Here is a 16,065-nt window from a genome sequence, read left to right on the forward strand (position 1 = left end):
GCTGTGCATCTTTTGAAGAAGCTATTTCTATATCACTGCAAACATAGTGTCACAGACACCCAGAGAAAAAGAGCTTCTGGGTGTCAAACCCAGTTGGACCTGCTGAAGTAGTCACAGCTGGTGCCCAAGGGCTGTAAATCCAGGTCCCAGTCAGAGCAGGTGAATTGCAGAATTCCACCCAAGGAGTTAGGGTACATCTACACTGCAATTAAAAACCCACAGCTGGCCCATATCAGCTGACTCAGGCTTCCAGGGCAAGACTGGTTAATTACAATGTAGACTTTCGGACTTGGGCTGGAGCCCGGGCTCTGGGAGAGTCCCAGAGCTTGGACTGCAGCTGGAGCCAGATCATCTACACTGCAAACACCCCTGCAGACAGAGCCCCACGAGCCCAAGGCAGCTGGTATGGGCCAGCCGTGGGTGTCTAACTGCAATGTAGACATACCCTCAAAGGCTCAAGACCTCAGACTGGGGGGTGATGCACTTGATAAGATCCATAGATGGGACAGTGGTGCAGCTAGCCTGGCAACCACAGTAGTGACTGAGATTTTATTGAAAAAGCATTTATACTGATTTTCATTCCAGAAGGTCGTACGAGAAGAGAGATTAATTGCAAGTTTCTTGTTAAATCAATTAAAAGAAATTGTATCAGAGAGACTGTGCTCCATATCTGGCCTGGCACAGGTAGGGTGGACACCAAAGGTGAAGCAGAGGGAAGAGCAGTTAACTTTGACAGTCACTGGCCACACTAGTGTTGAATTAGTTATACCTCAGTCTATATCCTATAAAATGGTGCTCCTCAAACACAAGAAGAATCTCTTATGCATGTGAAATTCATTTAACTAACAGGTTACATTTAAATATGCACTTGAAGAGTATACAAGAATTGAGATTTCCCTCTTTACAGCGTAGCAGAGGGAATTATAGAACCTTCCATAAATCAGTATCTCTCTCTCTCTACTGATAGCATGAGCAAACAGGAAGCATGTCGCTAGAGCTGGTCTGCAGGCTTCCTCTCTTACCCCGTAGCATGGAGAGCAAACATTATGATGGGGGGAGGAGAGGCTAATACAGATCTACACTTTGAAATGTGCTACTGGTCGGCTGTGCATGGTGGTACAATCTATGACTGGAGCAGTGCACCCTTCCCAGATCCCAGAGAGATAGGGATGGACACCAGCATGCATTTCTCATTCCTGATATCCTCATTCAGCTGAGGGCAGTTTTGTCTTAAGGAAATATTTAAACCCTCTAAAAATCTGATTTTTTTTTCCTACTGAAAAATAAAATCCAGAATTTGTCAGTATTCTTGCTATCCCTCTCCCAGTACCGGGAAGAGAAATTTAAGTCGATTCAGGGTTTTAGCATTTCTCAGAAAACCCCAGTGGGTGTATTGTGTACAATGGCATTCTAACCTTTCACCTCAACAGTCCTCCCTCCCTACTTCCCCAATACCACCAAAAATAAACTTTCCCTTCTTCCTCATTTTGCGTTCATCTGCAAGTGTCATTCTGCAAAATGCCTGGGCTCTTTAAATGCAATCAGAGCGAAGAACTTGTTCAGCAGTCCAGAATAATCATACCTTTCAGACAAGCATTCCTCTAGACAAATAGACCCTTATGGGCTGTCTGAGTGAACAGAAGATGGACTGTAGCCATGCTCTGTGCACACGCATATGTGTAAGATTTACATATTTACTGCATTGGCCCATTACAGATTGGACAGGCCCTACAAACTCTCCCTTCTAAAACAAGCTTTTCTTTGCCTTTGGGACGGTTAGACAGAAGGTAACAATATTCCTTCTCTTCCAGTCTCTCCCAATTCTTCATGATCATGGGGACATCTGATCATGTGCTTTAGCAAAGTCATTACGCACATTTCAGTGTTACCAATGCTGTAAGAGCGAGCATAGAATCATAGAACTGGAAGGAACCTCGAGAGTTATCTAGTCCGGTCCCCTGCACTTATGGCAGAATTAAATATTATCTAGACCATCCCTGACAGGTGTTTGTCCAACCTGCTCTTAAACTACGGAGATTCCACAACCTCCCTAGGCATAGAGAGGGGCTCAGATGATTTTACCATCATGTCATTGCTCACGGTCTCCTGACAGTAGTATGAACACCAGGCCCTCCATTAGCAGCTTAGTTCTGGTGCAGTAGCACTGTTGATGACTGTTGAAATCAGGATATTTATTTTTCCAGTGCAGATGCACCCAAGGACTATGATACAACACAAAACTGATTCTTTGTTACTCAAAAAGATTAGAGATGGACATTACCTAGGAAAGATATCAGCTTGAAAAAGCCTTATTCTTTAAGATTTGTGCTAACAAAGCAGCAACAAACGCATCCAATAACCCAGCAAGACAATGACGATGTCAGATACAGTATTTATAAATTATTACAGATCAAACCTGCACCCTTCACATTAACATCATAATCGTCAATGTAATATAAGATGAGCAGTTTAAAGAAATGATTGAAGCACTTTACCCTGAATATGCTTCTCAGAACAGATTTAAGTTCACATAGCCACTACTAGATGGCAGAAGTGAAACAAGAGAAAAAATTAAAGAAAAAGAATCCACATTGACACAAGTACAAAATGGTAAGTCAATCTTGAGAAGTGACCCGTGATGGTTACAAACACCTACACAGGGAAAAACATGCACTTTCTTTCAGCTATTGTTTCTACAGTTGAAAAGGAAACTGCAGACCACTGTGTTTGCTGAAGATGCCATTCAAGAATGAAGAGAAAAATATGACAAGATGGTCTTTAATGAAGCTATGAAAAAGGACAGAATTCCTCAAGGACAATTATTCTAAACTTCTGACATGGGTGTTTGGCATTCTATTTAAACTTCACTGAAAACAAAAATCAGTAGTAGTAGTAGTTATAGAAGTCCAAAAATTCTTCCACAACCATCATTAGCCTCCAGTTTAATGGTTGAAAAAGGAGGATTGATGCCCCAGCTCCTCAGTGATATTTGGTCTCTATCTGCATCCAGTTACCACAAGTACATTGAAATGTCTACAAAGCACAAGGAAACTTTTGTCAAAACATAGCACACATTTTATATGACAACTAATTACCAAAGCAGTCAAAGGTGGTTTTAGAGGTACTTGCCATATTACAGACTGATGTAGTCTCAGTTGAAATCTGTCTTAAATTGATTAGTAAAGAACTGGATCTTCACAAAGAGAAAACTGAAAGACTATTCACAGAAGCTATGGAACCGTTCCATTACTTGGCAAACATAACTGATCCTAAAGACAAGTCATAGGATGGCATCCACAAGAGGAATCAACAGCTGAAACATGGCTGATGTAACCTAAAGCCGAGTTCCTCTCTTCTGTTCTAGCATTTAAGATTGAAGATCCATATTTCTACCCAAATCTACGTTTAGGAAGGAGGCTGCAGCAAAATGGTGGAAAATGGAAGGTAAAATCATGGAAGACAGAACAGCTGAGTTTAGAATGCTGTCATTTTTCAAAAGAACTCTTCTACATACCCAGCTCAGCAGCTATCGTAGGATTGGTATGGTTGAATCTTTGTAGCAAGCTAGGGCTGAAAAAACAAACAAACTGGTAAAATTATATCAATATCCAAGGACAGGCACAAAAAACTGGGGCAAATACAAAGCTTTATTGGGCTTTATTGTATACCTACAGAATTTCAAGCTTTTCATTTTAGACAATTTTATGTTACGTTTACAAGATCAATCACATGCTGTGCATTGTGCTTTATTTAATACCATTTTGCAGAGAGTTTTTTTTATTTGTGTCTCTTCCTCCACCAGTCATTTCTCTTCCCCCAGGAAGAAAAAAAAAAAATCACAACCTTGTTCTGCTGTCAATACTCATATTGCCGATAACCACAGGCACAGATATTAGCAGCAAGTTGTACAGTTTGCTTCAACCATTTCAAGAGAGCGTCTGACTTGACAGGAGAGAGAAGGGAGAAAAATAAAGCTGACCTCACTCCCCTGAGCCATTGCTTGCTGCTAGATCAATAGCAACCATCAACAAGCAGTTATTAGAGGGAAGCTGCCAGCAGTCTCATAGCACCTCTGTCACCTGCAGGGTTGGCCAGGTGCAGAGAAAGAAAAGCTAGGGATTTGAGAGACAGGAATCAATGAGGGTGGCAGGTAAGCTGCGGATTTAGACCAGGCAAAACCGAAGTCTGCCACATGGAGCACAAATGTAGCTTTCAGGTATATGCTCCATAAACACAACCATATGTACTTTATTAAAGCCACTAATGAGGAAAAAGCACTTCTTACCCTCAAGGGGCAGACTGAGCGGAAAGCCATCAGTTAATTTTTTTTCTGGACAGATGTGAGAATTGCACAAAAAGAAATGTAAACTAGACAGAAAATCCCAAGGACCTTTTTAGCAGCTGTTGCAACAGAACCCTAGGGCCTGAGAGAACAGACTGTGCTCCTTTCTACCCACCTTTCATTAACATCAGCATAAACTTTAAAAAAGCCATGAGAAGTTCCTTAAACAAGGATTATTCTGGATTTGAGGATCAAAGACAGCCTGCCAGCTACAGGACCAGTTATCAGTCAGGCTGGAAAAGGAGCCTCCAGTGTACTGGACACAGATTATATTCAGCATGCAATCTGAGGGTAAATCTGCACTACAAGCGCTACAGTGGCACTGCTGCACTTACTATAGCACTGAAAGGGGTTTTTCCCATTGCTATAGTAAATCCACTCCCTCAAGAGGCAATAGCTAGGTTGATGGAAGAATTCTGCTGTTGAGGTAGCTTCATTTACAGTGGGAGTTAGGTTGACGTACCTATGTTGATGAAATTTGTCACAGCCCTGAGTGACTAAGTTTTAGGTATAGACCAGGCCCAAGAGTTTACCTACAGAAAGGCCTAATCACCACCCTTCCCCCAGTAATTTGCAGGATTCTTTCCACCAAGCCAGAGAGGCCCTCATCTTGATGGGGAGATGGTCACTACAGCGTTCATACTGTTTGCTCGCTCCGTGTATATACTGTTCAAACCAAGCCTGCAGGCAGCAGAGATACCTGGCAAACAGCATTATGCAAGTACATGACATCATGTGACACAGGAGAGTAAGGCAAATCTGGACAGATGTACAAGGGTTGTACATAACCTCATCTATAAGTCTGCCCATGGCAGATGTGAAGAGATGGTGCAGCAACAAGGTTCATGCTATGATTTTTGGACGTGTCCTGCCTTAAGATGCCAGTTGTCCACATATGGGAAGATGATGGTGTGATGGGCTCGGTCTCAGAGATCCCCTTAGGACTGTCACCTGATGTGCTGAAATTACCTCTGAGCCCGTTTTCCCTGCCAGCTTGGGACTCCAGAACCCTGCCTTATTGAGCCAAACATGCTAGCCTGCTGCAACACAGACTCAGGGTCTGTGCCATGCCCCCAAAGCTGCAGACTTTAACTAAAAACAGCTCAGCAGGTTACCTGTCTCCAGCACCCAAAACCCAAATAAATCCATTTTACTCTATATAAAGCTAATACAGGGTAAATTCATAAAATTGTTCATCCTCTAGATCACTGATAGAGAGATATGCACAGCTGTTTGCTCCCCCAGGTATTAATCAGTTAGTCTGGGTTTATTAATAAACCAAAGTGATTTTATTAAATATAAAAAGTAGGATTCAAGTGGTTTCAAGTAATAAGACAGAACAAAGTAAGTCACCAAGCAAAATAAAACAAAAACAGGCAAGTCTAAGCCTAATACACTAAGAAACTGATTACAGGTAATATCTGACCCTCAGAGATGTTCCAATAAGCTTCTTTCACAGACTAGACTCCTTAAGTCCCTGTGTCCTGGGCATGAGGACTCACCTGACTTGGACAGGGTTGGGGAGGGATACCTTCCCTTAGTAGATCTAGGAGGGGATCTGTTTTTAAGCTTATGAGAGTGCTTGTGTCTTACTGTCATGAGAAGGCCTAGATGAAGGATCCTTTGCTCAAATTGTTTCTGCTCCTGAGTCAGACACTGAACTAGGAGGTGCACTCCGGGATGTCTCAGACCAATGTACAGAGGGGTCTCCCCTGAATTTGACCAGGGCCTGATGGCATGTTCCAAAGGTATTTCCAAAGCTGGAGTTCTATTGCCTGCCGCATCTGGCTAGGAAAGGAGTAGCAGGTACTGCACTTAGTGGAGATATGAACTTCTTCAAGGAAATAGAGGCAGTGCTAGTGGTCACTGCTGACTAAAAAATAATCAGGGGCAGGAAACACAATTCTTAAAACCCAGAACACTGGACATACTCTAAATCCTGCATCAGGAGAGTGGAGAATTCCCCTGGGGCAGAGATTTTAACTACTATCTAATCTTACTAAAACTCCTAACAATAGCAACTAACTATACGAGAACGTTGAAATATTTACAAAAAAAATTGTCACAGAGTTTCAGTTCTGGAAATTCCAACTCAGGCCATGTGGCAGTAAGACAGAACTTGAGAGGTTTCTGCACTGCCCCTTATGCCCTAAGCATGGAGCACAAGGAGAGCAAGGGAGCAGGCAAAGACCCAGGGACACTGGTTGCTAGAAGTCTCCGGTCTCAGGTTCATGGAATACACAGAGGGGCCAGCACCCAAAGAACAAGTATTTGACAATAGGCTCTTCAAAGAAAGGTGTAACATGACCCAATGGCTGGAACTTGAAGCTAGACAAATTCAGAATGGAAATCAGGAGTAAATTTTTTAACAGTGAGGGTATTTAACCATTGGAACAATTTACAAGGTCACAGTGGATTCTCAATTACTGGTAATTTTTAAATCAAAATTGGATATTTTTCTAAAAGATCTGCTCTAAAATATTTTGGGGAAGTTCTCTGGCCTGTATTATACAGAAGGTCAGACTAGATGATCACAATGGTCCCTTCTGGCCTTAGCATCTAGGAATCTATGAGTCAGTTATGAGCTCTAGGATTCCAGCCAATTAATGAGAACGTTGTGGGGAAGGGGGTCTGATAAGTGGTTGCTGCACATTAAACATTTCTATCAATTGGAGTCCAATTAATCAACAGTGAGACCCTCTGAAACAAGAGCACAGCCTGGGCTGACTTTTAGGACCAGGATAATATCACTGCACAAGTCAATAAGCCCTTAACAAGCATGTGTGCCCAAGTGCAGGAGCAAGTTTTCAGAGTAAAGATTAAGAGGTGGCAGCACATCTGGGTTTAGAATCTGACACTGTCAGATGCCACTTTAAAAAAAAAAAAAAAAAGTTCATCTTTAGGCCTGGCATGCCACTGTTTCAATTCCCTGCTGTGCATTCTTCAGGAAGCCACTACACCGGGGTTAGGCAAACAGCAATCCCCTGGCTCGGAAAGAAGTGAAACCTCTGAACCAGAACTTCAGAATTTAGACAGCAAGATCAAATGTGGTCCACACATACAACAGTCCCTGAAGCCAGCCCAAGCTCTTACAAGGAAAGCTTAAGGCCACAAACAAGTTTAGACTTCCCAAATCTCACAGCTGGATGCGATTTCCCTCCATCCCCCCACCTACTGGAGCACACAAGATCATCCTTTGGAATAACAGCCACGTAATTATTTCTAATACTGCTTTTATCTCATGCCATCAAGATAATGGAAGAAAAAGCCTGAAATCAATTCCAACAATTAAAGGGTTGTAGGGCTGGGAGGTGGGAAGGGTTGGTAGTCAATAATGATGATGCTAGGGCAGACACAAACTTCATTATTTAAAACTGAAAAGCTTCAAGGAACTCTGCTTTCTTCTGGCTAACTGGAAAAGAGCTCTCAGCTCCAATACCTTTGATTCTGCAAAGCTTAGGAAAGTCTGACTCCAAAAATATTTCAGGAACATACTTCACACACGCGCGCGCACACACACACGACTCATGCAATATTATTAACTGGCATGTCACAAGCTTTTGTTTGATACTACACATGACACTTTTTACAGATAAATACTATGACAGTAACGTGTTCGGTGTAGTAAGTGTTTCAGGCCTGACAGGAGCTCACAGAACACTGGGCCCTCTGCCAGTTGGTCCTGAGGGGCTCTTAGGGTCACAATCTAGTATTTTGTCCTTTCACAAGAAAAAGCAAGCTACCCAGTTAGATTAATCGTACATGGCAGGAAGTGAATACAAAATTAAAATGGAGCTAACCCTCATCACTGCTGCAAGTTAATAAGCCTTGAGTCCAGGGCAACTCTCTTTCTTTAGTGGTAATGGATCTTTGCTCAGAATACTGTTGCAGACTACCATGGGGAGGAGAGGGCGGGGGGAATACAGAGAAACAGATGCAGTAGCTGATGAATCATGTTTTCAGTCTCATTTCCATTCCTCCCACATGACAAGTCTCTCACATTTTGTATCACAAAGGTTTTGCTGTGTGAAATAAATCAGGGAGAATTTGGTTTGGCTGAACTCTTCCATAAAAGTCAAAGTTCTTATTTATTCAAGAGCCACCAGCAGCAGAATTGAAGTTGTGTTACTTTGGAACCCGATGCTTCTGCCATGATGAGGAGATTGGACGAACAATCAGGGCACGGGGTGGTCAAAGTCAAAATGATCCAAAGATTGAGCTCTAGAATAAAGAGTTGGGGAAAAGTTACATTCATCTTCATCAATCTCTGAGGAACCCAGTCTCACCAGATCTAAACTGGGACTGTCACTTAAAACACACAGGAATTTTTTAAAACACATCTGGCATTTCAGAGCTCCCCTGCTCCTGAACTTGCTGAAAAGAAACATGCTTTTGATTCCTCCCATGGGGCTAGTTTCACAACATCAGAAGTCATTTCCATCCAATGAGAAGGTAGGTTTAACAACTAGTCAAACTCAATTCTGTACTGAAAAACTGCAGGTTTGACAACTTTCTACTGCAAGAACAACTGTCTGTTGCACCAGTTGCTCGGGCTGGCAATCCACTGGCATAGCAATTAAGCAACGGGATGTATGCAAGGACTAAAATTTGGTTCACATCCCCACAGACTTCCTTACACCCCACAGAAGCCACTTATGGGAGCCAAAACTCTACAAGATCCAGTCTCCTCACTGGATTCTGGCATTTGAATAATGGAAATATTGTGAGCAGACCAGATTTCGTGTTCTTTTGATTCCATATAGGTCTCGGAGACAAACAGAGGTCTAAAGGTACAAACACAAATTTCAAGACATTCAGGTTTATGTGAGTTCCTGCAAAAGTCCTATTCATCAAGACCCCACTGGCTGGGTTTTGTAGTCTCATGAAGCCTTTTCCCCAGAGCTACTCCCCTGGAGACCACAAGCGTAGATAAGGAAGCTGTTCACACCTATATATGGAAATTCTTGGCCAACCTATACAGAGAAGGGGGCACTTCATTTCAGAAGTGTCCAGGCAAGCCTCAAGACAGATGCAAGACATTTCACAATTTTGATCTAGGATTCTCACTTCCTCTAGATAATGGAGATTATGTAGGCTGCAGATTTAGAAGATCAGGTGTTCCTACCTCATCCAATTTATGGAGCAACAATGACGTAGAAAGCCCTGCTCCCAGCCGAAAGAAAGATGCAGCAACTGTGTGTTCTAAAAGATGAGCACAGGGCTGGGAGTCAGGAACCCGAGTTCTAATTTCTGCTCTGACACTAACTCTCTGGGTGGTCTTTGGCAAATCACCTACCTGTCATCTGCCTCAGTTTCCCCAGCTGTAAAATGAGAATAAAATTTACCTAACCTTATAGGTGTAGTTGTGAAGCTTAACATATTAGTGTTTGTAAAATGGTTTGGGTTCTTCAGATACACAAGAGCAAAGATATGCCAACTATTACAATTAAGTAATTCAAAGTGAAACTCGACAACACCTTAGCAAAGAGTTCAAATGGAGATTTCTGTATTGATTGTCAAGGTTAGGGGAAGGAATAGGAAACATGCTAGGCCCATCTCTCTATTGTAGCACTGCTGCTCCTTGAACCCCATTAATACAAGCATTTGGGGAGGACGCATCTAGTTTCAAAATTCTTCCTACCTTGCCTGATGACAACTGTAGTCTTTGTCCACTTGCCAAGACTTGAGAATGGCTACTCCTTCCCCTTTAGGAATTAATTCTCATTGACTCCTGAAGGGGATGACAAAGCAATCCATGTGCACACATTTAACGAATAATCACAAGTCCAACATGCAGCAAGAATTACAGTCTGTCACCCACCCTTGTCAGATCAGTTTCCTTCCTCTATGAAGTGCAGCACGTTTACTGCATTTGTTCAAAGTGAAGTCATTGCGTGCAGAGAACACAGCCAGACATTTAACTCACAGTCATGGAGAAGGCTGCTCTTCTCACAGCAATTAAATAAACTAGACTAGAAAGGGCATTCCTACCCCATCTGAATCAACAAGACACTTTGAAACAAACACTAATATAAACAACAGATCAGATGTAAAACATTGAAATCCACTGATCTGGGGTAGATCTATTACAGCTGGAGTACCAGTTGATCACCAAGCTGTCAGTGGACACATTTGGCCCTTGCAACAGTAAGAATTCTGTATTCAAAATGCATCTTGTAGTGAAATAAATTACAAAACTGGAATTGCTACTGCCAAGAAAAAAGGTTTCAGATTAACACCCCCGCCCTTTGGAACAACTATAGATCACATGCATTTAATTTAAAATCTTTGCATATGTAGCCCCACTAGAACCTATGACTCATAAAATTTGGGTTATGACGTTGACTATATTGGACCTTGTCTCTGAAGTCTAATGTTCTTGCAGACTGTACAGTGCTATGTATTAAAGCTATTTGTATTTCTTTTTCTAATAATACCCCTTGTGGAATTGATTCTTTTACCAGTGCCCAGACCGACAGCTCAGTTACTGAACAGATAATTTTGGCTTGGAATGGCATGAAATTTAAATCCTTCACCAGGGAACAAGCCAAGATGTTATTAAAAATTCTGTTTATTTTTATTTACATCTAAGATGTACAGGGAGGGGAAGAGAAAGGCAAGGCTGTTTCTTGGAATGAAAGCAGAGCTCTAGTAACAATGATGTTAACAGACAGATTCATCTGTTTTCCAAATTTCACTGTCAGACAAAGAGCTTATTTTATATTCTGGATATGATTTTTCCCATGGCCACATAAATATGCCTGGTTCATGCAAGGAATGTCCTCAGATTAGCAAGGGACTAGGATATGGTATCTGGGACTAGAGCCTTGGTTAGTTTACACTGTCTTATGAGTCAGTTGCAAACAGAACAAAAAAGTATATCTTCCTCCCTTCCCAATAAAGTCTTTTGTAACTCTAAGCTGTTGTGCCACCACCTTACTGCAGAGGGCCCTGTAGAGACCCACCGAAGGCCCCACACAACCACCTCTGACTCAAAAAGCAATAATCCCAATACTTACACAACACATGAATGATTAAAGGATAGGAAAACATGCTTTATAGTAAAAGGCTCAAGAAGCTCAATCTTTTTATCTTAACAAAGAAGGTTAAGGGGTGACTTGATCACGGATTATAAGTACCTACAAGGAGAAGAAAAATTTAATAATGGGTTCTTTAGTCTAGCAGACAAAGGTATATCAAAACCCAAAGACTGGAAGTTAAAACTAGACAAATTCTGACTAGAAAAAAAAGGTGTAAATGTTTAGCAGTGAGGGTGATTAACTATTGGAACAGTTTATCTAGTATTATGTGGATTCTCCATTATCCAAGTCATTAATGAGAATACTGAATACTACCAGACCTAGGGCTGACCCTTGTGGTACCCCACTAGATAAGTCTTCCCACTTTAACAGCAAACCATTGATTACTACTCTGAGTATGGTTTTTCAACCAGTTGTACATGCACCTTATAGTAATTTCATCTAGACCACATTTCCCTAATTTGCTTATGAGTATGTCAATGTGAGACGATGTCTAAAACCTTACTAATAAAATCAAGATATATCATGTCTACTGCTTCCCCCTCTCCCCCGCATTAGGCCAGTAACCCTGTCAATAAAGGAAATTAAGTTGGTTTGACATGATTTGCTCTTGAAAAATCCATGCTGCCAATTCCTTATAACTCTATTATTCTCAACATTGTTTAATAATTTGTTCCAGTATCTTTTCAGGTTTCGAAGACAGGTTTGCTGGTCTGTAATTCCCTGAGTCCTCATTCACTCCCTTTTTAAAGGCAGGTACTATGTTTGTCCTTCTCCAGTCCCCTGGGACCTCACCCATGAGCTCTCAAAGAGATTTGCTAATGGTTCCCAGATTGTTTTAGCTAGTTCCTTAAGTAGCCTATGATTAATTGTGTCAGGCCCTGCCGACTTGAATACCTCTAACGCACCTAAATATTCTTTAGCCTGTTCCTTCCCCCTTGTTAATATTAGTTGTGTTGAGTATCTGGTCACCATTAACCTTTTTAGTGAAGACTGAAGCAGAACAGGCATTAAACACCTCAGCCTTCTTCATCAGTTATTAGCTCTCTTTCCCAGCTAAGTGGAAGGAAAGTGTAGGTATTCATTCATTTTTCCTCTTGCTCCTAACGTACTTAAAAAACCTCTTCTTATTGACTTGTATGTCCTTTGCTAGGTGTGACTCATTTTGTGCCTTAGCCTTTCTGATTTTATGCCTACATGCTTCGGCTATTCTTTTGTATACTTCCTTTGCAATTTGTCCATGTTCCCACTTTCTGTAGGATCCTGATGGAGCCATATTAGCCTCTTACTATAATCTTCTTATTCTTCCTTCGCATCGGGATACTTTGCAGCTGTGTTTTTAACGTTGTTTCCTCAAGAAACTGCCAGCTCTCCTGAACCTGAACTTTTCTCCCTTAGATTTTCTTCCCATGGGACCTTGCCTATCAGTTCTTTCAGTTTGTTAAAGTCTGCTTTTTTGAAGTCCATTGTCCTCTGTCCATATCTAGTACCTTTCATCTAAGTATCTCAATGTTTTGACAACATTAATTTAGCCTGAATCCTCCAGTGAGGTAGGTCAGTACTATCCCCATTTTACAGACAGGGAACCAAGGTACAGAAAAATTAAGAGACCTGCACAGTCATGCACCAAGTCTGTGAAGAGAAGCCTAACTCCAAGTCCTGTACCTTAACCACAAGAGCATGCTTCCTCACAAACACCACATGCAATGTAATCTCAGACCAGAAGTAAAGACCTTGCCTGCAAACAGGACGTCTGTGTTTGCTCCCCACCACAGACAGCACATTCCAGGGACACATCACCTAGTAAGAGCAATGTACAGATGTGTCTGAAACAGCAACTCTTCCCTTGTAATTAAGCAATGGTCTATCATTTGTTCAGATGTAAACAATAGGAAAGATTCTTTAATACACATACTGCATGCATTTTGTAACTTTAATTGATCTCTTGATTAAACAGATCTGAAGTCTCAACATCACAGACCAAGAAGTAGTGAGGAAATAGTAATACAAACTTAAGCAGCAGAAACTGAAAAACCAAAAAACAAGGTATGGACAATTAGATGAGAACTAGCTGTGAACGGCTCAAGGCTGAGGCTAGGCATTATGGGGGGGGATGTGCTCTAACCAATACCAAAATTCTGACTGTTGCAAGACACTGAATGTGATGGGGAGGCGGCAAAATTGACTGAGTCACCCCAGAGACACTTTCCATCCTCAATATCAACCAATCTACTAAAGTGCTTCCTGAAGCCCTAGAGGACAGCACACACCAACCCTTCATTTTGCATCTTCCCTTCATACTCCTTTCTCTTCCCTTACCATTAACAGCCTCAAATACAATAACCAAACCCACATTATTTAGGAATGAAGCTGTGCTCTCAAGATGCATGCTTATACCATTAACTGATTTTAAGTAAATGGAAGTGCCATGTTCACCTGAAAGCTGCATTTGACCCTTTAACTCAGTTCTCAACCAGGGGTACATATACCCATGGGGGTACGCAGGGGTCTTCCAGGGGGTACATAAGCTCATCTAGATATTTGCCTAGTTTTACAACAGGCTACATATAAAGCACTAGCAAAGTCAGTACAAACTAAAATTTCATACAGAGAATGACTGCTCTATATACTATACACTGAAATGTAAGTACAATATTTATATTCCAATAGATTTATTTCATAATTAAATGATATAACGAGAAAGTAATAGTGTGCTGTGACACTTGTATTTTATGTCTGATTTTGTAAGCAAGTAGTTTTTAAGTGAGGTGAAACTTGGGAGTACACAAGACAAATCAGACTCCTGAAAGGGGTACAGTAGTCTGAAGAGCCACTGCTTTAACTGGTTTCAATGTAAAATCTCCACTTTTGGGCAATCACTTTGAGACCACTGATGGTCCCTCCTGCCCCCCATTTATGACCACTGTACAGATTTATTAAGCATGTTCATGAATGTAATGGGTTCGTCCTCTGGGCCACCAACGTAGCTCACACGCAGCAATCCAGGGCATGGAGACAAGTTTTATTGGATTTAAAAAAGCCTAATTATTTTTAATCAATGTGCCTCAAGTGATGAGAGCTTATCTTAGCAGTCAAACAAACACACACACACACACACACACACACACACACACACACAAAAGGCTAAAGATCACTAGTGTACTTCTACTTTAATCATTCAAAACTGTGAAACATTCTAGAATTTCAGGTTAAAACATGAAGTCTTCAGCTACGGTAATTAGAAAGGGCTATAATTCCCTTGACTGAGTAATTTAATTTCAAATAAAATTTCATCTCAAAGCATTAGCGGGCCCTGACATATCATCTCAGCTATTCTGACAGCCTGAAGAAAAATGCTGTTTTATTTCAGTTTCCTGAGAGTGCTTAGAAGTGCAGGCTCAGCTGTAAATCACTACCCGCTGCTTATTCTCTAAAATAAAACTTTATTCTTAGCCTAAGTGCTTATTCGGGACTGTGTCAATGCCCTGATTAGGCTCTCTTGCCCGTTAGAAGCTCTGCCACATCAGAAGCACACAGAAAAAGCTATTCAAGTGCCACAGAAATTTAAGAGATTTACATAACAGATTGCACTTGTATATACATTTATCTGCACTGTTCAAGAATGAGTTCCGCTTCTTAGAAGGGAATACTCTATTTCAGGGGTAGGCAACCTATGGCATGCGAGCTGATTTTCAGTTGCACTCACACTGTCCGGGTCCTGGTCACTGGTCCGGGGGGGAGGGGGTGGGCGGGGAGAGAGACTACATTTTAATTTTATTTTAAATGAAGCTTCTTAAACATTTTAAAAACCTTATTTACTTTACATACAACAACAGTTTAGTTATATATTATAGACTTATAGAAAGAGACCTTCTAAAAACATTAAAATGTATTACTGACACGCAAAATCTTAAATCAGAGTGAATAAATGAAGACCCGGGCACACCACTTCTGAAAGGTTGCCGACCCCTGCTCTATTTATATAGGGTGAAACCCTGTACTCACTGAAGTCAGTGTCAAAATTCACAGACTTAAAGAGGACCAGAATTTCACCCATTTTATCCATAAGCTATTGTGGAGAGCCTTTATTAGGCAGAACTTACCCATGAATGCTTCCACTCCCATGACCCCAGGAAGTGACCAGTACTTGCTCCCTCAGAAAGAGAGTTAAAACCTAATAGAGCTGATGGTCAATTGTACAACACTGTGCACTTTACTATATATGTAACTTTGAGTTCATATTGCTGTCACTCTTGTCTTTCTCCTCCATCTCAATTAGCTCAGCCACCTGACATAACTTCACTATTTAGATCAGTGGTTTTCAACTTGTGGTCCGCACACTATGTCTAAGGGGCCCGTGAAAGGTGACTATGAAAATGAAGTTTCAGATCCCAGAAAAGGCATTCCGTTTTTCTGATTAATCAAAACTATGTGAATACCCCACCCTACAGGTCAAAACCCAGAATTGTTGTTACCACCTTAGAAGCCCACAGTTTAGCGCCCTTTCTCACGCTGCATCAAATGCCATGCCGAGCACGTGCAACATTTATCGTTGAATTCTGTTCAGTCAGTTTTCAGTCTAAGATTTCTATGGTAGGGGTTCACAGACCACAAGTTGAATTTGCAGAGGGGTCCGCACCTCCATTTGAAATTTTTTAGGGATCTGCACATCAAAAGAGGTTG

At 41.4% G+C, this 16,065-nt stretch overlaps 1 protein-coding gene across 3 annotated transcripts in view; it reads right to left on the minus strand.

The window, feature by feature from the left end:
• NCKIPSD (NCK interacting protein with SH3 domain) overlaps positions 1-16,065 on the minus strand; it is a 94,165-nt gene that overhangs the window by 62,585 nt on the left and 15,515 nt on the right. Inside the window, exon 2 of one of the 3 annotated variants that reach the window (XM_026650395.1) lies at positions 9,984-10,073. The exons of the other annotated variants lie outside the window; for them this stretch is intronic. The gene's annotated coding sequence lies outside the window, so the exon portion shown is untranslated. The remainder of the gene's footprint in view (positions 1-9,983; positions 10,074-16,065) is intronic. 3 annotated transcript variants of the gene reach the window in all.

This window comes from Terrapene carolina, unplaced genomic scaffold, assembly GCF_002925995.2.
Source record: "Terrapene carolina triunguis isolate 2854851 unplaced genomic scaffold, T_m_triunguis-2.0 Scaffold89, whole genome shotgun sequence".
NCBI lineage: Eukaryota > Metazoa > Chordata > Testudines > Emydidae > Terrapene > Terrapene triunguis.